Genomic DNA, 23,768 nt, shown 5'->3' on the forward strand with positions numbered 1-23,768 from the left:
TTCTCTGTCCTCATCTACATCCACAGACATTAATATGGGGAAAGTATGTGCCCCCCCCCCCCACATCCACCTCCGGGGGCTTCTCTGTCCTCATCTACATCCATAGACTTTAATATGGGGGAAAGTATGTGCCCCCCCCCCCCCACATCCACCTCCGGGGGCTTCTCTGTCCTCATCTACATCCATAGACTTTAATATGGGGGAAAGTATGTGCCCCCCCCCCCCCCCCCCCCCCCCCCCCACATCCACCTCCGGGGGCTTCTCTGTCCTCATCTACATCCATAGACTTTAATATGGGGGAAAGTATGTGCCCCCCCCCCCACACATCCACCTCCGGGGGCTTCTCTGTCCTCCTCTACATCCATAGACATTAATATGGAGGAAAGTATGTGCCCCCCCCACATCCACCTCCGGGGGCTTCTCTGTCCTCATCTACATCCATAGACTTTAATATGGAGAAAAGTATGTGCCCCCCCACATCCACCTCCGGGGGCTTCATTGTCCTCATCTACATCCAAAGACATTAGTATGGAGGAAAGTATGTGCCCCCCCCCATCCACCTCCGGGGGCTTCTCTGTCCTCATCTACATCCATAGACTTTAATATGGAGAAAAGTATGTGCCCCCCCACACATCCGCCTCCGGGGGCTTCTCTGTCCTCATCTACATCCATAGACATTAATATGGAGGAAAGTATGTACACCCCCACACATCCACCTCCGGGGGCTTCTCCGTCCTCATCTACATCCATAGACATTAATATGGAGAAAAGTATGTGCCCCCCCCCACCACATCCACCCCCGGGGGCTTCTCCGTCCTCATCTACATCCATAGACATTAATATGGAGGAAAGTATGTACACCCCCCCACATCCACCTCCGGGGTCTTCTCCGTCCTCATCTACATCCATAGGCATTAATATGGAGGAAAGTATGTGCCCCCCCCCCCACATCCACCTCCGGGGGCTTCTCTGTCCTCATCTACATCCATAGACATTAATATGGAGGAAAGTATGTACACCCCCCCACATCCACCTCCGGGGTCTTCTCCGTCCTCATCTACATCCATAGGCATTAATATGGAGGAAAGTATGTGCCCCCCCCCCCCACATCCACCTCCGGGGGCTTCTCTGTCCTCATCTACATCCATAGACATTAATATGGAGGAAAGTATGTACACCCCCCCACATCCACCCCCGGGGGCTTCTCCGTCCTCATCTACATCCATAGACATTAATATGGAGGAAAGTATGTACACCCCCCCACATCCACCTCCGGGGGCTTCTCTGTCCTCATCTACATCCATAGACATTAATATGGAGGAAAGTATGTACACCCCCCCACATCCACCTCCGGGGTCTTCTCCGTCCTCATCTACATCCATAGGCATTAATATGGAGGAAAGTATGTGCCCCCCCCCCCCCACATCCACCTCCGAGGGCTTCTCTGTCCTCATCTACATCCATAGACAGTAATATGGAGAAAAGTATGTGCCCCCCCCCCCCCCACATCCACCTCCGGGGTCTTCTCTGTCCTCATCTACATCCATAGACAATAATATGGAGAAAGTATGTGCCCCCCCCTTCCCCACATCCACCTTCGGGGGCTTCTCTGTCCTCATCTGCATCCATAGACATTAATATAAGGAAAAAGTATGTGCCCCCCCTCCCACATCCACCTCCGGGGGCTTCTCTGTCCTTATCTACATCCATAGACATTAATATAGAGAAAAGTATGTGCCCCCCTTACACATCCACCTCCGGGGCTTCTCTGTCCTCATCTACATCCATAGACAATAATATGGAGAAAAGTATGTGCCCCCCCCCCACATCCACCTCTGGGGGCTTCTCTGTCCTCATCTACATCCATAGACAGTAATATGGAGAAAAGTATGTGCCCCCCCCCACATCCACCTCCGGGGGCTTCTCTGTCCTCATCTGCATCCATAGACTTTAATATGGAGGAAAGTATGTGCCCCCCCCCCACATCCACCTCCGGGGGCTTCTCTGTCATCATCTACATCCATAGACAATAATATGGAGAAAAGTATGTGCCCCCCCACATCCACCTCCGGGGGCTTCTCCGTCCTCATCTACATCCATAGACATTAATATGGGGAAAAGTATGTGCCCCCTCCACATCCACCTCCGGGGGCTTCTCTGTCCTCATCTACATCCATAGACAATAATATGGAGAAAAGTATGTGCCCCCCCCACATCCACCTCCGGGGGCTTCTCTGTCCTCATCTACATCCATAGACATTAATATGGAGGAAAGTATGTGCCCCCCCCCCCACATCCACCTCCGGGGGCTTCTCTGTCCTCATCTACATCCACAGACATTAATATGGGGGAAAGTATGTGCCCCCCCCCCCCACATCCACCTCCGGGGGCTTCTCTGTCCTCATCTACATCCATAGACTTTAATATGGAGAAAAGTATGTGCCCCCCCCCCACATCCACCTCCGGGGGCTTCTCTGTCCTCATCTACATCCATAGACTTTAATATGGGGGAAAGTATGTGCCCCCCCCCCCCACATCCACCTCCGGGGGCTTCTCTGTCCTCATCTACATCCATAGACTTTAATATGGGGGAAAGTATGTGCCCCCCCCCCCACATCCACCTCCGGGGGCTTCTCTGTCCTCATCTACATCCATAGACTTTAATATGGGGGAAAGTATGTGCCCCCCCCCCCCACACATCCACCTCCGGGGGCTTCTCTGTCCTCATCTACATCCATAGACTTTAATATGGAGAAAAGTATGTGCCCCCCCCCCCCCACATCCACCTCCGGGGGCTTCATTGTCCTCATCTACATCCAAAGACATTAGTATGGAGGAAAGTATGTGCCCCCCCCCCCCATCCACCTCCGGGGGCTTCTCTGTCCTCATCTACATCCATAGACTTTAATATGGAGAAAAGTATGTGCCCCCCCACACATCCGCCTCCGGGGGCTTCTCTGTCCTCATCTACATCCATAGACAGTAATATGGAGAAAAGTATGTGTCCCCCCCCCCCACATCCACCTCCGGGGGCTTCTCTGTCCTCATCTACATCCATAGACAGTAATATAGAGAAAAGTATGTGTCCCCCCCCCCCACATCCACCTCCGGGGGCTTCTCTGTCCTCATCTACATCCATAGACTTTAATATGGAGAAAAGTATGTGCCCCCCACATCCACCTCCGGGGCTTCTCTGTCCTCATCTACATCCACAGACAGTAATATGGGGAAAAGTATGTGCCCCCCACATCCACCTCCGGGGGCTTCTCTGTCCTCATCTATATCCATAGACTTTAATATGGAGAAAAGTATGTGCCCCCCCACATCCACCTCCGGGGGCTTCTCTGTCCTCATCTACATCCACAGACAGTAATATGGGGAAAAGTATGTGCCCCCCACATCCACCTCCGGGGGCTTCTCTGTCCTCATCTATATCCATAGACATTAATATGGAGGAAAGCATGTGCCCCCCCACATCCACCTCCGGGGGCTTCTCCGTCCTCATCTACATCCATAGACAGTAATATGGAGGAAAGTATGTGCCCCCCACATCCACCTCCGGGGGCTTCTCTGTCCTCATCTACAGCCATAGACATTAATATGGGGAAAAGTATGTGCCCCCCACATCCACCTCCGGGGGCTTCTCAGTCCTCATCTACATCCATAGACATTAATATGGGGAAAAGTATGTGACCCCCGCCGCCCCCACATCCACCTCTGGGGGATTCTCTGTCCTCATCTACATCCATAGACATTAATATGGAGGAAAGTATGTGCCCCCCCCCCCCCCACATCCACCTCCGGGGGCTTCTCTGTCCTCATCTACATCCATAGACATTTATATGGAAAAGTATGTGCCCCCCCACATCCACCTCCGGGGGCTTCTCTGTCCTCATCTAAATCCATAGACAGTAATATGGGGAAAAGTATGTGCCCCCCACATCCACCTCCGGGGGCTTCTCTGTCCTCATCTACATCCATAGACATTAATATGGAGGAAAGCATGTGCCCCCCCCCCCACATCCACCTCCGGGGGCTTCTCTGTCCTCATCTACATCCATAGACAGTAATATGGAGGAAAGTATGTGCCCCCCACATCCACCTCCGGGGGCTTCTCTGTCCTCATCTACAGCCATAGACATTAATATGGGGAAAAGTATGTGCCCCCCACACATCCACCTCCGGGGGCTTCTCTGTCCTCATCTACATCCATAGACATTAATATGGAGAAAAGTATGTGCCCCCCCACACATCCGCCTCCGGGGTCTTCTCTGTCCTCATCTACATCCATAGACAATAATATGGAGAAAGTATGTGCCCCCCCACACATCCACCTCCGGGGGCTTCTCTGTCCTCATCTACATCCATAGACATTAATATGGAGAAAAGTATGTGCCCCCCCACACATCCGCCTCCGGGGTCTTCTCTGTCCTCATCTACATCCATAGACATTAATATGGAGAAAAGTATGTGCCCCCCACACATCCACCTCCGGGGGCTTCTCTGTCCTCATCTACATCCATAGACATTAATATGGAGAAAAGTATGTGCCCCCCCACACATCCGCCTCCGGGGTCTTCTCTGTCCTCATCTACATCCATAGACCGTAGTATGAAAGAAAGTATGTGCCCCCCCCCCACATCCACCTCCGGGGGCTTCTCTGTCCTCATCTACATCCATAGACATTAATATGGAGAAAAGTATGTGCCCCCCACACATCCACCTCCGGGGGCTTCTCTGTCCTCATCTACATCCATAGACATTAATATGGAGAAAAGTATGTGCCCCCCACACATCCACCTCCGGGGGCTTCTCTGTCCTCATCTACATCCATAGACATTAATATGGAGAAAAGTATGTGCCCCCCCACATCCACCTCCGGGGCTTCTCTGTCCTCATCTACATCCATAGACATTAATATGGAGAAAGTATGTGCCCCCCACACATCCACCTCCGGGGGCTTCTCTGTCCTCATCTACATCCATAGACATTAATATGGAGAAAAGTATGTGCCCCCCCCCACATCCACCTCCGGGGGCTTCTCTGTCCTCATCTACATCCATAGACAGTAATATGGAGGAAAGTATGTGCCCCCCCCCCCCCCATATCCACCTCCGGGGGCTTCTCTGTCCCCATCTACATCCATAGACATTAATATGGAGAAAAGTATGTGCCCCCCCCACATATCCACCTCCGGGGGCTTCTCTGTCCTCATCTACATCCATAGACATTAATATGGAGAAAAGTATGTGCCCCCCCCCACATATCCACCTCCGGGGGCTTCTCTGTCCTCATCTACATCCATAGACATTAATATGGAGAAAAGTATGTGCCCCCCCCCCCACATCCACCTCCGGGGGCTTCTCTGTCCTCATCTACATCCATAGACATTAATATGGAGAAAAGTATGTGCCCCCCACACATCCACCTCCGGGGGCTTCTCTGTCCTCATCTACATCCATAGACATTAATATGGAGAAAAGTATGTGCCCCCCCACATCCACCTCCGGGGGCTTCTCTGTCCTCCTCTACATCCATAGACATTAATATGGAGAAAAGTATGTGCCCCCCCACATCCACCTCCGGGGGCTTCTCTGTCCTCATCTACATCCATAGACATTAATATGGAGAAAGTATGTGCCCCCCACACATCCACCTCCGGGGGCTTCTCTGTCCTCATCTACATCCATAGACATTAATATGGAGAAAAGTATGTGCCCCCCCCCACATCCACCTCCGGGGGCTTCTCTGTCCCCATCTACATCCATAGACATTAATATGGAGAAAAGTATGTGCCCCCCCCACATCCACCTCCGGGGGCTTCTCTGTCCTCATCTACATCCATAGACATTAATATGGAGAAAAGTATGTGCCCCCCCCCCCCACATATCCACCTCCGGGGGCTTCTCTGTCCTCATCTACATCCATAGACATTAATATGGAGAAAAGTATGTGCCCCCCCCACACATCCACCTCCGGGGGCTTCTCTGTCCTCATCTACATCCATAGACATTAATATGGAGAAAAGCATGTGCCCCCCCCCCCACATCCACCTCCGGGGGCTTCTCTGTCCTCATCTACATCCATAGACATTAATATGGAGAAAAGTATGTGCCCCCCCCCCCCCCCCCCCCCCACATCCTCTTCCGGGGGCTTCTCTGTCCTCATCTACATCCATAGACATTAATATGGAGAAAAGTATGTGCCCCCCCCCCCCACATCCTCTTCCGGGGGCTTCTCTGTCCTCATCTACATCCATAGACATTAATATGGAGAAAAATATGTGCCCCCCCCACACATCCACCTCCGGGGGCTTCTCTGTCCTCATCTACATTCATAGACATTAATATGGAGAAAAGTATGTGCCCCCCCACATCCACCTCCGGGGGCTTCTCTGTCCTCATCTACATCCATAGACATTAATATGGAGGAAAGTATGTGCCCCCCCCCCCCACATCCACCTCCGGGGCTTCTCTGTCCTCATCTACATCCATAGATAGTAATATGGAGAAAAGTATGTGCCCCCCCCCACATCCACCTCCGGGGGCTTCTCTGTCCTCATCTACATCCATAGATAGTAATATGGAGAAAAGTATGTGCCCCCCCCCACATCCACCTCCGGGGGCTTCTCTGTCCTCATCTACATCCATAGACATTAATATGGAGAAAAGTATGTGCCCCCCCCCCCACATCCACCTCCGGGGGCTTCTCTGTCCTCATCTACATCCATAGACATTAATATGGAGGAAAGTATGTGCCCCCCCCCCCCCACCTCCGGGGCTTCTCCGTCCTCATCTACATCCATAGACAATAATATGGAGAAAAGTATGTGCCCCCCCCCCCACATCCACCTCCGGGGGCTTCTCCGTCCTCATCTACATCCATAGACATTAATATGGAGAAAAGTATGTGCCCCCCCCCACATCCACCTCCGGGGCTTCTCTGTCCTCATCTACATCCATAGACATTAATATGGAGAAAAGTATGTGCCCCCCCCCACATCCACCTCCGGGGGCTTCTCTGTCCTCATCTACATCCATAGACATTAATATGGAGAAAAGTATGTGCCCCCCCCCACATCCACCTCCGGGGGCTTCTCTGTCCTCATCTACATCCATAGACATTAATATGGAGACACGTATGTGCCCCCCCCCCCACATCCACCTCCGGGGGCTTCTCTGTCCTCATCTACATCCATAGACAGTAATATGGAGAAAAGTATGTGCCCCCCCCACATCCACCTCCGGGGGCTTCTCCGTCCTCATCTACATCCATTGACAGTAATATGGAGAAAAGTATGTGCCCCCCCCCCCCACATCCACCTCCGGGGGCTTCTCTGTCCTCATCTACATCCATAGACAGTAATATGGAGAAAAGTATGTGCCCCCCCCCCCCACATCCGCCTCCGGGGGCTTCTCCGTCCTCATCTACATCCATTGACAGTAATATGGAGAAAAGTATGTGCCCCGCCCCCCACATCCACCTCCGGGGGCTTCTCTGTCCTCATCTACATTCATAGACAGTAATATGGAGAAAAGTATGTGCCCCCCCCCCACACATCCACCTCTGGGGCTTCTCTGTCCTCATCTACATCCATAGACATTAATATGGAGAAAAGTATGTGCCCCCCCCCCCACATCCACCTCCGGGGGCTTCTGTATCCTCATCTACATCCATAGACAGTAATATGGAGGAAAGTATGTGCCCCCCCCCCGCACATCCACCTCCGGGGGCTTCTCTGTCCTCATCTACATCCATAGACATTAATATGGAGGAAAGTATGTACACCCCCACATCCACCTCCGGGGGCTTCTCTGTCCTCATCTACATCCATAGACATTAATATGGAGAAAAGTATGTGCCCCCCCCACATCCACCTCCGGGGCTTCTCTGTCCTCATCTACATCCATAGACATTAATATGGAGAAAAGTATGTGCCCCCCCACATCCACCTCCGGGGGCTTCTCTGTCCTCATCTACATCCATAGACATTAATATGGAGAAAAGTATGTGCCCCCCCCCACATCCACCTCCGGGGGCTTCTCTGTCCTCATCTACATCCATAGACATTAATATGGAGAAAAGTATGTGCCCCCCCCCCCACATCCACCTCCGGGGGCTTCTCTGTCCTCATCTACATCCATAGACAGTAATATGGAGAAAAGTATGTGCCCCCCACACATCCACCTCCGGGGGCTTCTCTGTCCTCATCTACATCCATAGACATTAATATGGAGAAAAGTATGTGCCCCCCCCACATCCACCTCCGGGGGCTTCTCTGTCCTCATCTACATCCATAGACAGTAATATGGAGGAAAGTATGTGCCCCCCCCCCCCCCCATATCCACCTCCGGGGGCTTCTCTGTCCCCATCTACATCCATAGACATTAATATGGAGAAAAGTATGTGCCCCCCCCCCACACATCCACCTCCGGGGGCTTCTCTGTCCTCATCTACATCCATAGACAATAATATGGAAAAAGTATGTGCCCCCCCCACATATCCACCTCCGGGGGCTTCTCTGTCCTCATCTACATCCATAGACATTAATATGGAGAAAAGTATGTGCCCCCCCCCCCACATCCACCTCCGGGGGCTTCTCTGTCCTCATCTACATCCATAGACATTAATATGGAGAAAAGTATGTGCCCCCCACACATCCACCTCCGGGGGCTTCTCTGTCCTCATCTACATCCATAGACATTAATATGGAGAAAAGTATGTGCCCCCCCACATCCACCTCCGGGGGCTTCTCTGTCCTCCTCTACATCCATAGACATTAATATGGAGAAAAGTATGTGCCCCCCCACATCCACCTCCGGGGGCTTCTCTGTCCTCATCTACATCCATAGACATTAATATGGAGAAAGTATGTGCCCCCCACACATCCACCTCCGGGGGCTTCTCTGTCCTCATCTACATCCATAGACATTAATATGGAGAAAAGTATGTGCCCCCCCCCACATCCACCTCCGGGGGCTTCTCTGTCCTCATTTACATCCATAGACAGTAATATGGAGGAAAGTATGTGCCCCCCCCCCCCACATCCACCTCCGGGGGCTTCTCTGTCCTCATTTACATCCATAGACATTAATATGGAGAAAAGTATGTGCCCCCCCCACACCACATCCACCTCCGGGGGCTTCTCTGTCCTCATCTACATCCATAGACAATAATATGGAAAAAGTATGTGCCCCCCCCACATATCCACCTCCGGGGGCTTCTCTGTCCTCATCTACATCCATAGACATTAATATGGAGAAAAGTATGTGCCCCCCCCACATATCCACCTCCGGGGGCTTCTCTGTCCTCATCTACATCCATAGACATTAATATGGAGAAAAGTATGTGCCCCCCCCCCCACATCCACCTCCGGGGGCTTCTCTGTCCTCATCTACATCCATAGACATTAATATGGAGAAAAGTATGTGCCCCCCACACATCCACCTCCGGGGGCTTCTCTGTCCTCATCTACATCCATAGACATTAATATGGAGAAAAGTATGTGCCCCCCCACATCCACCTCCGGGGGCTTCTCTGTCCTCCTCTACATCCATAGAGATTAATATGGAGAAAAGTATGTGCCCCCCCACATCCACCTCCGGGGGCTTCTCTGTCCTCATCTACATCCATAGACATTAATATGGAGAAAGTATGTGCCCCCCACACATCCACCTCCGGGGGCTTCTCTGTCCTCATCTACATCCATAGACATTAATATGGAGAAAAGTATGTGCCCCCCCCCCCACATCCACCTCCAGGGGCTTCTCTGTCCTCATCTACATCCATAGACAGTAATATGGAGGAAAGTATGTGCCCCCCCCCCCATATCCACCTCCGGGGGCTTCTCTGTCCCCATCTACATCCATAGACATTAATATGGAGAAAAGTATGTGCCCCCCCCCACATATCCACCTCCGGGGGCTTCTCTGTCCTCATCTACATCCATAGACATTAATATGGAGAAAAGTATGTGCCCCCCCCCCACATATCCACCTCCGGGGGCTTCTCTGTCCTCATCTACATCCATAGACATTAATATGGAGAAAAGTATGTGCCCCCCCCACATATCCACCTCCGGGGGCTTCTCTGTCCTTATCTACATCCATAGACACTAATATGGAGAAAAGTATGTGCCCCCCCACACATCCACCTCCGGGGGCTTCTCTGTCCATATCTACATCCATAGACATTAATATGGAGAAAAGCATGTGCCCCCCCCCCACATCCACCTCCGGGGGCTTCTCTGTCCTCATCTACATCCATAGACATTAATATGGAGAAAAGTATGTGCCCCCCCCCCCACACATCCACCTCCGGGGGCTTCTCTGTCCTCATCTACATTCATAGACATTAATATGGAGAAAAGTATGTGCCCCCCCCCCCCACATCCTCTTCCGGGGGCTTCTCTGTCCTCATCTACATCCATAGACATTAATATGGAGAAAAATATGTGCCCCCCCCACATCCACCTCCGGGGGCTTCTCTGTCCTCATCTACATTCATAGACATTAATATGGAGAAAAGTATGTGCCCCCCCACATCCACCTCCGGGGGCTTCTCTGTCCTCATCTACATCCATAGACATTAATATGGAGGAAAGTATGTGCCCCCCCCCCCCACATCCACCTCCGGGGGCTTCTCTGTCCTCATCTACATCCATAGATAGTAATATGGAGAAAAGTATGTGCCCCCCCCCCCACATCCACCTCCGGGGGCTTCTCTGTCCTCATCTACATCCATAGACAGTAATATGGAGAAAAGTATGTGGCCCCCCCCACATCCACCTCCGGGGGCTTCTCTGTCCTCATCTACATCCATAGACATTAATATGGAGAAAAGTATGTGCCCCCCCCCCCCACCTCCGGGGGCTTCTCCGTCCTCATCTACATCCATAGACAATAATATGGAGAAAAGTATGTGCCCCCCCCCCCCCCACATCCACCTCCGGGGGCTTCTCCGTCCTCATCTACATCCATAGACATTAATATGGAGAAAAGTATGTGCCCCCCCCACATCCACCTCCGGGGGCTTCTCTGTCCTCATCTACATCCATAGACATTAATATGGAGAAAAGTATGTGCCCCCCCCCACATCCACCTCCGGGGGCTTCTCTGTCCTCATCTACATCCATAGACAGTAATATGGAGACACGTATGTGCCCCCCCCCCCCACATCCACCTCCGGGGGCTTCTCTGTCCTCATCTACATCCATAGACAATAATATGGAGAAATGTATGTGCCCCCCCCCCCACATCTACCTCCGGGGGCTTCTCTGTCCTCATCTACATCCATAGACATTAATAATATAGAGAAAAGTATGTGCCCCCCCCCACACACATCCACCTCCGGGGGCTTCTCTGTCCTCATCTACATCCATAGACATTAATATGGAGACACGTATGTGCCCCCCCCACACACATCCACCTCCGGGGGCTTCTCTGTCCTCATCTACATCCATAGACATTAATATGGAGACACGTATGTGCCCCCCCCCCCCCCACATCTACCTCCGGGGGCTTCTCTGTCCTCATCTACATCCATAGACAGTAATATGGAGAAAAGTATGTGCCCCCCCACATCCACCTCCGGGGGCTTCTCTGTCTTCATCTACATCCATAGACAGTAATATGGAGAAAAGTATGTGCCCCCCCCCCCACATCCACCTCCGGGGTCTTCTCTGTCCTCATCTACATCCATAGACAGTAATATGGAGAAAAGTATGTGCCCCCCCCACATCCACCTCTGGGGGCTTCTCTGTCCTCATCTACATCCATAGACAGTAATATGGAGGAAAGTATGTGCCCCCCCCACACATCCACCTCCGGGGGCTTCTCTGTCCTCATCTACATCCATAGACATTAATATGGAGAAAAGTATGTGCCCCCCCCCCCCCACATCTACCTCCGGGGGCTTCTCTGTCCTCATCTACATCCATAGACATTAATAATATAGAGAAAAGTATGTGCCCCCCCCCCCACATCCACCTCCGGGGGCTTCTCTGTCCTCATCTACATCCATAGACATTAATATGGGGGAAAGTATGTGCCCCCCCCCCCCACATCCACCTCCGGGGGCTTCTCTGTCCTCATCTACATCCATAGACATTAATATGGAGACACGTATGTGCCCCCCCCCCCACATCTACCTCCGGGGGCTTCTCTGTCCTCATCTACATCCATAGACAGTAATATGGAGAAAAGTATGTGCCCCCCCACATCCACCTCCGGGGGCTTCTCTGTCCTCATCTACATCCATAGACAGTAATATGGAGAAAAGTATGTGCCCCCCCACATCCACCTCCGGGGTCTTCTCTGTCCTCATCTACATCCATAGACAGTAATATGGAGAAAAGTATGTGTCCCCCCCACATCCACCTCCGGGGGCTTCTCCGTCCTCATCTACATCCATAGACAATAATATGGAGAAAGTATGTGCCCCCCCCCCCCCACATCCACCTCCGGGGTCTTCTCTGTCCTCATCTACATCCATAGACAGTAATATGGAGACACGTATGTGCCCCCCCACATCCACCTCCGGGGGCTTCTCTGTCCTCATCTGCATCCATAGACTTTAATATGGAGAAAAGTATGTGCCCCCCCCCCACATCCACCTCCGGGGGCTTCTCTGTCCTCATCTACATCCATAGACATTAATATGGAGAAAAGTATGTGCGCCCCCTCCACATCCACCTCCGGGGGCTTCTCTGTCCTCATCTACATCCATAGACAATAATATGGAGAAATGTATGTGCCCCCCCCACATCCACCTCCGGGGGCTTCTCTGTCCTCATCTACATCCATAGACAGTAATATGGAGAAAAGTATGTGCCCCCCCACATCCACCTCCGGGGTCTTCTCTGTCCTCATCTACATCCATAGACAGTAATATGGAGAAAAGTATGTGTCCCCCCCACATCCACCTCCGGGGGCTTCTCCGTCCTCATCTACATCCATAGACAATAATATGGAGAAAGTATGTGCCCCCCCCCCCCCACATCCACCTCCGGGGTCTTCTCTGTCCTCATCTACATCCATAGACAGTAATATGGAGACACGTATGTGCCCCCCCACATCCACCTCCGGGGGCTTCTCTGTCCTCATCTGCATCCATAGACTTTAATATGGAGAAAAGTATGTGCCCCCCCCCACATCCACCTCCGGGGGCTTCTCTGTCCTCATCTACATCCATAGACATTAATATGGAGAAAAGTATGTGCGCCCCCTCCACATCCACCTCCGGGGGCTTCTCTGTCCTCATCTACATCCATAGACAATAATATGGAGAAATGTATGTGCCCCCCCCCCCCCCCCCACATCCACCTCCGGGGGCTTCTCTGTCCTCATCTACATTCATAGACAATAATATGGAGAAATGTATGTGCCCCCCCCCACATCCACCTCCGGGGGCTTCTCTGTCCTCATCTACATCCATAGACATTAATATGGAGGAAAGTATGTGCCCCCCCCCCCCCCCCACATCCACCTCCGGGGGCTTCTCTGTCCTCATCTACATCCATAGATAGTAATATGGAGAAAAGTATGTGCCCCCCCCCCACATCCACCTCCGGGGGCTTCTCTGTCCTCATCTACATCCATAGATAGTAATATGGACAAAAGTATGTGGCCCCCCCCACATCCACTTCCGGGGGCTTCTCTGTCCTCATCTACATCCATAGACATTAATATGGAGAAAAGTATGTGCCCCCCCCCCCCCCACATCCACCTCCGGGGGCTTCTCTGTCCTCATCTACATCCATAGACATTAATATGGAGGAAAGTATGTGCCCCCCCCCCCCCCCCACCTCCGGGGGCTTCTCCGTCCTCATCTACATCCATAGACAATAATATGGAGAAAAGTATGTGCCCCCCCCCCCCCCCACATCCACCTCCGGGGGCTTCTCCGTCCTCATCTACATCCATAGACATTAATATGGAGAAAAGTATGTGCCCCCCCCCACATCCACCTCCGGGGGCTTCTCTGTCCTCATCTACATCCATAGACATTAATATGGAGAAAAGTATGTGCCCCCCCCCCCCACATATCCACCTCCGGGGGCTTCTCTGTCCTCATCTACATCCATAGACAGTAATATGGAGACACGTATGTGCCCCCCCCCCCCCCACATCCACCTCCGGGGGCTTCTCTGTCCTCATCTACATCCATAGACAATAATATGGAGAAAAGTATGTGCCCCCCCCCCCCCCACATCCACCTCCGGGGGCTTCTCCGTCCTCATCTACATCCATAGACATTAATATGGAGAAAAGTATGTGCCCCCCCCACATCCACCTCCGGGGGCTTCTCTGTCCTCATCTACATCCATAGACATTAATATGGAGAAAAGTATGTGCCCCCCCCCCCCCATATATCCACCTCCGGGGGCTTCTCTGTCCTCATCTACATCCATAGACAGTAATATGGAGACACGTATGTGCCCCCCCCCCCCCCCCACATCCACCTCCGGGGGCTTCTCTGTCCTCATCTACATCCATAGACAATAATATGGAGAAATGTATGTGCCCCCCCCCCCCCCACATCTACCTCCGGGGGCTTCTCTGTCCTCATCTACATCCATAGACATTAATAATATAGAGAAAAGCATGTGCCCCCCCCACACATCCACCTCTGGGGGCTTCTCTGTCCTCATCTACATCCATAGACAGTAATATGGAGGAAAGTATGTGCCCCCCCCACACATCCACCTCCGGGGGCTTCTCTGTCCCCATCTACATCCATAGACATTAATATGGAGAAAAGTATGTGCCCCCCCCCCCCCCCCACATCTACCTCCGGGGGCTTCTCTGTCCTCATCTACATCCATAGACATTAATAATATAGAGAAAAGTATGTGCCCCCCCCCACACACATCCACCTCCGGGGGCTTCTCTGTCCTCATCTACATCCATAGACATTAATATGGAGACACGTATGTGCCCCCCCCACACATCCACCTCCGGGGGCTTCTCTGTCCTCATCTACATCCATAGACAGTAATATGGAGAAAAGTATGTGCCCCCCCACATCCACCTCCGGGGTCTTCTCTGTCCTCATCTACACCCATAGACATTAATATGGAGAAAAGTATGTGTCCCCCCCGCATCCACCTCCGGGGGCTTCTCCGTCCTCATCTACATCCATAGACAATAATATGGAGAAAGTATGTGCCCCCCCCCCCCCACATCCACCTCCGGGGTCTTCTCTGTCCTCATCTACATCCATAGACAGTAATATGGAGACACGTATGTGCCCCCCCACATCCACCTCCGGGGGCTTCTCTGTCCTCATCTGCATCCATAGACTTTAATATGGAGAAAAGTATGTGCCCCCCCCCCACATCCACCTCCGGGGGCTTCTCTGTCCTCATCTACATCCATAGACATTAATATGGAGAAAAGTATGTGCGCCCCCTCCACATCCACCTCCGGGGGCTTCTCTGTCCTCATCTACATCCATAGACAATAATATGGAGAAATGTATGTGCCCCCCCCACATCCACCTCCGGGGGCTTCTCTGTCCTCATCTACATCCATAGACATTAATATGGAGAAAAGTATGTGCCCCCTCCACATCCACCTCCGGGGGCTTCTCTGTCCTCATCTACATCCATAGACATTAATATGGAGAAAGGTATGTGCCCCACCCCCCCCCCCCCCCCACATCCACCTCCGGGGGCTTCTCTGTCCTCATCTACATCCATAGACAATAATATGGAGAAATGTATGTGCCCCCCCCACATCCACCTCCGGGGGCTTCTCTGTCCTCATCTACATCCATAGACATTAATATGGAGAAAAGTATGTGCCCCCCCCCCACATCCACCTCCGGGGTCTTCTCTGTCCTCATCTACACCCATAGACATTAATATGGAGGAAAGTATGTGCCCCCCCACATCCACCTCCGGGGGCTTCTCTGTCCTCATCTACACCCATAGACATTAATATGGAGGAAAGTATGTGCCCCCCCCCCACATCCACCTCCGGGGTCTTCTCTGTCCTCATCTACACCCATAGACATTAATATGGAGGAAAGTATGTGCCCCCCCCACATCCACCTCCGGGGTCTTCTCTGTCCTCATCTACATCCATAGACATTAATATGGAGAAAAGTATGTGTCCCCCCCACATCCACCTCCGGGGGCTTCTCTGTCCTCATCTACATCCATAGACATTAATATGGAGAAAAGTATGTGTCCCCCCCACATCCACCTCCGGGGTCTTCTCTGTCCTCATCTACATCCATAGACATTAATATGGAGAAAAGTATGTGCCCCCCCACATCCACCTCCGGGGGCTTCTCTGTCCTCTTCTACATCCATAGACAATAATATGGAGAAAAGTATGTGCCCCCCCCCCACATCCACCTCCGGGGGCTTCTCTGTCCTCATCTACATCCATAGACAGTAATATGGAGAAAAGTATGTGTCCCCCCCCCCACATATCCACCTCCGGGGGCTTCTCTGTCCTCATCTACATCCATAGACAATAATATGGAGAAAGTATGTGCCCCCCCCCCCACATCCACCTCCGGGGTCTTCTCTGTCCTCATCTACATCCATAGACAGTAATATGGAGACACGTATGTGCCCCCCCACACATCCACCTCCGGGGGCTTCTCTGTCCTCTTCTACATCCATAGACAGTAATATGGAGACACGTATGTGCCCCCCCACATCCACCTCCGGGGGCTTCTCTGTCCTCATCTACATCCATAGACATTAATATGGAGAAAAGTATGTGCGCCCCCTCCACATCCACCTCCGGGGGCTTCTCTGTCCTCATCTACATCCATAGACATTAATATGGAGAAAAGTATGTGCCCCCCCCCACATCCAGCTCCGGGGTCTTCTCTGTCCTCATCTACACCCATAGACATTAATATGGAGGAAAGTATGTGCCCCCCCCCCACATCCACCTCCGGGGTCTTCTCTGTCCTCATCTACACCCATAGACATTAATATGGAGGAAAGTATGTGCCCCCCCCCACATCCACCTCCGGGGTCTTCTCTGTCCTCATCTACACCCATAGACATTAATATGGAGGAAAGTATGTGCCCCCCCCCACATCCACCTTCGGGGTCTTCTCTGTCCTCATATACATCCAGAGACATTAATATGGAGAAAAGTATGTGACCCCCCACATCCACCTCCGGGGGCTTCTCTGTCCTCTTCTACATCCATAGACAATAATATGGAGGAAAGTATGTGCCCCCCCCCACATCCACCTCCCGGGGCTTCTCTGTCCTCATCTACATCCATAGACAGTAATATGGAGACACGTATGTGCCCCCCCACATCCACCTCCGGGGGCTTCTCTGTCCTCATCTGCATCCATAGACATTAATATGGAGACACGTATGGGCCCCCCCCCACATCCACCTCCGGGGGCTTCTTTGTCCTCATCTACATCCATAGACAGTAATATGGAGACACGTATGTGCCCCCCTCCCACATCCGCCTCCGGGGGCTTCTCTGTCCTCATCTACATCCATAGACATTTATATGGAGAAAAGTATGTGCCCCCCCCCCCCCCCACATCCACCTCCGGGGGCTTCTCTGTCCTCATCTACATCCATAGACAGTAATATGGAGAAAAGTATGTGCCCCCCCCCCCCCCACATCCACCTCCGGGGGCTTCTCTGTCCTCATCTACATCCATAGACAGTAATATGGAGACACGTATGTGCCCCCCCCCACATCCGCCTCCGGGGGCTTCTGTGTCCTCATCTACATCCATAGACATTTATATGGAGAAAAGTATGTGCCCCCCCCCCCCACATCCACCTCCGGGGGCTTCTCTGTCCTCATCTACATCCATAGACAGTAATATGGAGAAAAGTATGTGTCCCCCCCCCCCCACACATCCACCTCCGGGGGCTTCTCTGTCCTCATCTACATCCATAGACAGTAATATGGAGAAAAGTATGTGCCCCCCACATCCACCTCCGGGGGCTTCTCTGTCCTCATCTACATCCATAGACAGTAATATGGGGAAAAGTATGTGCCCCCCCCACATCCACCTCCGGGGGCTTCTCTGTCCTCATGTACATCCATAGACATTAATATGGAGACACGCATGTGCCCCCCCCCCCCCCACATCCACCTCCGGGGGCTTCTCTGTCCCCATCTACATCCATAGACAGTAATATGGAGACACGTATGTGCCCCCCTCCCCCCCCACATCCACCTCCGGGGGCTTCTCTGTCCTCATCTACATCCATAGACAGTAATATGGAGAAAAGTATGTGCCCCCCCCCCCCCACATCCACCTCCGGGGGCTTCTCTGTCCTCATCTACATCCATAGACAGTAATATGGAGAAAAGTATGTGCCCCTCCCCCCACACATCCACCTCCGGGGGCTTCTCTGTCCTCATCTACATCCATAGCCAGTAATTTGGAGGAAAGTATGTGCCCCCCCCCCCACATCCACCTCCGGGGGCTTCTCTGTCCTCATCTACATCTATAGACAGTAATATGGAGGAAAGTATGTGCCCCCCCCCACATCCACCTCCGGGGGCTTCTCTGTCCTCATCTACATCCATAGCCAGTAATATGGAGGAAAGTATGTGCCCCCCCCCCCCACATCCACCTCCGGGGGCTTCTCTGTCCTCATCTACATCCATAGACAGTAATATGGAGGAAAGTATGTGCCCCCCACATCCACCTCCGGGGGCTTTTCTGTCCTCATCTACATCCATAGACATTAATATGGAGAAAGTATGTGCCCCCCCCCCCCACATCCATCTCCGGGGGCTTCTCTGTCCTCATCTACATCCATAGACAGTAATATGGAGACACGTATGTCTACAGGGTTGTGGCGCCCCCGGCCTATCAGGTGGTCACAGGGTATTGCACAATCTGCCCTTCTGCACAGTATCCACCCCCTCCTTGGTTACGGGTCCCCAACTTATGGTATTGCCAATACCAGCCAATCAAAATCCTAGGAACACTCTGCACCACACCCACCAGACACACCAGTGGACGGCCTGAGTGGAATAGGGTGGCCCACTTGGGGGGTTGGTAAGGGGAGGTCAGGAGTAGGTTAGTGAAGTGTAGGAAGTGAAGGAGAGAGGAAGTCAGGAGCCGGGCTCCTAGGAACTGTCTAGGTAGCAGACAGTGGTCTGGGCCTTGTAGGAGCTGGACGCCCGGTCGCAGGGGATCGTGACATAGGGCACGGAACTGTCGAGGAGGACAGCCGGTGGCCTTGCACCATCACCGGGCTGGGACCATGGCATGACGGGGTACGTGGACCCTAGGTCAGGGAGTAGCTTCAGGCAACCTGACAATTCACCCAACGAGAATGGAGCCTTCAAGATCCGCTCTTCACCCGCTCCAAAATCGGGGTACTAGCGCAACGAGAGGGATAGGACTTTCCAATAAAACAGTCCAGAAAATCCCAAGCGTGAAGCCTGAGAGCAGGATCCCACACTTAGCCATAGTGGGGAGCGGGACCCGGCAAGTTTTATGCTACTGGGACCAACAGAGAACTTACTGCCAAGAGGAAGGTCACAGATCATCAGGCAACACCGGCAGGGACGGAACCCGAACTAGCTCCCCTCAGCGGCAGCGGTGTCCAGAAGATTGGTTTATCCAGTTGTCGGTGTCAGCTTCATGGACTGTGTGAGTACGAGAGTGACCCCTTCACTCTCCACAGCACTCCCCCCTCACCATCACCGAGTCTCGGGTCATTCCCCTACCTGTGGAGGGTTCTAACACCTGGCTGCCCCATTCCATCACCCCCGGGTACTCCCAACTGCAGCGGTGGTACTCCACCTTACCACACACCACGGGTGGTGTTACGAACTGTAAATACAATCACCTTGAAATACCCCTCCTTCGTTTGAGTGGCCGCACGAACCCCAGGTCCGGACGCCCCTCGAGCCACCGCGGATCCGAATCCGAGCAGCCCGGCTGCTGACACGGGGGCGGCACAATTCAACCGGCAGTGAGCATGGTGGGGAGGAGAGGAACACCTCTACACCAGGGATCACCTCACAATGTACAGAATGTGGAACCACAGACCACAGCTCCACACCCCTGCCCAGCTCCATGGAGTACACAACACTTCAACCGGCAGTGAGCATGGCGGGGAGGAGAGGAACACCTCTACACCAGGGATCACCTCACAATGAACCAGAATGTGGCACCACAGACCACAGCTCCACACCCCGGCCCAGCTCCATGGAGTACACAACACTTCAACCGGCAGTGAGCATGGTGGGGAGGAGAGGAACACCTCTACACCAGGGATCACCTCACAATGTACCAGAATGTGGCACCACAGACCACAGCTCCACACCCCTGCCCAGCTCCATGGAGTACACAACACTTCAACCGGCAGTGAGCATGGCGGGGAGGAGAGGAACACCTCTACACCAGGGATCACCTCACAATGTACCAGAATGTGGCACCACAGCTCCACACCCCGGCCCAGCTCCATGGAGTACACAACACTTCAACCGGCAGTGAGCATGGCGGGGAGGAGAGGAACACCTCTACACCAGGGATCACCTCACAATGTACTAGAATGTGGCACCACAGCTCCACACCCCGGCCCAGCTCCATGGAGTACACAACACTTCAACCGGCAGTGAGCATGGCGGGGAGGAGAGGAACACCTCTACACCAGGGATCACCTCACAATGTACTAGAATGTGGCACCACAGACCACAGCTCCACACCCCGGCCCAGCTCCATGGAGTACACAACACTTCAACCGGCAGTGAGCATGGTGGGGAGGAGAGGAACACCTCTACACCAGGGATCACCTCACAATGTACCAGAATGTGGCACCACAGACCACAGCTCCACACCCCTGCCCAGCTCCATGGAGTACACAACACTTCAACCGGCAGTGAGCATGGCGGGGAGGAGAGGAACACCTCTACACCAGGGATCACCTCACAATGTACCAGAATGTGGCACCACAGCTCCACACCCCGGCCCAGCTCCATGGAGTACACAACACTTCAACCGGCAGTGAGCATGGCGGGGAGGAGAGGAACACCTCTACACCAGGGATCACCTCACAATGTACCCCAATGAGGCACCACAGACCACAGCTCCACACCCCGGCCCAGCTCCATGGAGTACACAACACTTCAACCGGCAGTGAGCATGGCGGGGAGGAGAGGAACACCTCTACACCAGGGATCACCTCACAATGTACAGAATGTGGCACCACAGACCACAGCTCCACACCCCGGCCCAGCTCCATGGAGTACACAACACTTCAACCGGCAGTGAGCATGGCGGGGAGGAGAGGAACACCTCTACACCAGGGATCACCTCACAAACTACAGAATGTGGCACCACAGACCACAGCTCCACACCCCGGCCCAGCTCCATGGAGTACACAACACTTCAACCGGCAGTGAGCATGGCGGGGAGGAGAGGAACATCTCTACACCAGGGATCACCTCACAATGTACCAGAATGTGGCACCACAGCTCCACACCCCGGCCCAGCTCCATGGAGTACACAACACTTCAACCGGCAGTGAGCATGGCGGGGAGGAGAGGAACACCTCTACAAAAGGGATCACCTCACAATGTACCCCAATGTGGCACCACAGACCACAGCTCCACACCCCGGCCCAGCTCCATGGAGTACACAACACTTCAACCGGCAGTGAGCATGGCGGGGAGGAGAGGAACACCTCTACACCAGGGATCACCTCACAATGTACCCGAATGTGGCACCACAGACCACAGCTCCACACCCCGGCCCAGCTCCATGGAGTACACAACACTTCAACCGGCAGTGAGCATGGCGGGGAGGAGAGGAACACCTCTACACCAGGGATCACCTCACAATGTACAGAATGTGGCACCACAGACCACAGCTCCACACCCCGGCCCAGCTCCATGGAGTACACAACACTTCAACCGGCAGTGAGCATGGCGGGGAGGAGAGGAACACCTCTACACCAGGGATCACCTCACAAACTACAGAATGTGGCACCACAGACCACAGCTCCACACCCCGGCCCAGCTCCATGGAGTACACAACACTTCAACCGGCAGTGAGCATGGCGGGGAGGAGAGGAACACCGCTACACCAGGGATCACCTCACAATGTACAGAATGTGGCACCACAGACCACAGCTCCACACCCCGGCCCAGCTCCATGGAGTACACAACACTTCAACCGGCAGTGAGCATGGCGGGGAGGAGAGGAACACCGCTACACCAGGGATCACCTCACAATGAACCCCAATGTGGCACCACAGACCACAGCTCCACACCCCGGCCCAGCTCCATGGAGTACACAACACTTCAAGCAGCAGTGAGCATGGCGGGGAGGAGCGGAACACCGCTACACCAGGGATCACCTCACAATGTACAGAATGTGGCACCACAGACCACAGCTCCACACCCCGGCCCAGCTCCATGGAGTACACAACACTTCAACCGGCAGTGAGCATGGCGGGGAGGAGAGGAACACCGCTACACCAGGGATCACCTCACAATGAACCCCAATGTGGCACCACAGACCACACCCCGGCCCAGCTCCATGGAGTACACAACACTTCAACCGGCAGTGAGCATGGCGGGGAGGAGAGGAACACCTCTACAAAAGGGATCACCTCACAATGTACCCCAATGTGGCACCACAGACCACAGCTCCACACCCCGGCCCAGCTCCATGGAGTACACAACACTTCAACCGGCAGTGAGCATGGCGGGGAGGAGAGGAACACCTCTACACCAGGGATCACCTCACAATGTACCCGAATGTGGCACCACAGACCACAGCTCCACACCCCGGCCCAGCTCCATGGAGTACACAACACTTCAACCGGCAGTGAGCATGGCGGGGAGGAGAGGAACACCTCTACACCAGGGATCACCTCACAATGTACAGAATGTGGCACCACAGACCACAGCTCCACACCCCGGCCCAGCTCCATGGAGTACACAACACTTCAACCGGCAGTGAGCATGGCGGGGAGGAGAGGAACACCTCTACACCAGGGATCACCTCACAAACTACAGAATGTGGCACCACAGACCACAGCTCCACACCCCGGCCCAGCTCCATGGAGTACACAACACTTCAACCGGCAGTGAGCATGGCGGGGAGGAGAGGAACACCGCTACACCAGGGATCACCTCACAATGTACAGAATGTGGCACCACAGACCACAGCTCCACACCCCGGCCCAGCTCCATGGAGTACACAACACTTCAACCGGCAGTGAGCATGGCGGGGAGGAGAGGAACACCGCTACACCAGGGATCACCTCACAATGAACCCCAATGTGGCACCACAGACCACAGCTCCACACCCCGGCCCAGCTCCATGGAGTACACAACACTTCAAGCAGCAGTGAGCATGGCGGGGAGGAGCGGAACACCGCTACACCAGGGATCACCTCACAATGTACAGAATGTGGCACCACAGACCACAGCTCCACACCCCGGCCCAGCTCCATGGAGTACACAACACTTCAAGCAGCAGTGAGCATGGCAGGGAGGAGAGGAACACCTCTACACCAGGGATCACCTCACAATGTACAGAATGTGGCACCACAGACCACAGCTCCACACCCCGGCCCAGCTCCATGGAGTACACAACACTTCAAGCAGCAGTGAGCATGGCGGGGAGGAGCGGAACACCTCTAAACCAGGGATCACCTCACAATGTACCCCAATGTGGCACCACAGACCACAGCTCCACACCCCGGCCCAGCTCCATGGAGTACACAACACTTCAAGCAGCAGTGAGCATGGCGGGGAGGAGAGGAACACCTCTACACCAGGGAT

Source organism: Anomaloglossus baeobatrachus (genome assembly GCF_048569485.1).
Source record: "Anomaloglossus baeobatrachus isolate aAnoBae1 chromosome 6 unlocalized genomic scaffold, aAnoBae1.hap1 SUPER_6_unloc_1, whole genome shotgun sequence".
NCBI lineage: Eukaryota > Metazoa > Chordata > Amphibia > Anura > Aromobatidae > Anomaloglossus > Anomaloglossus baeobatrachus.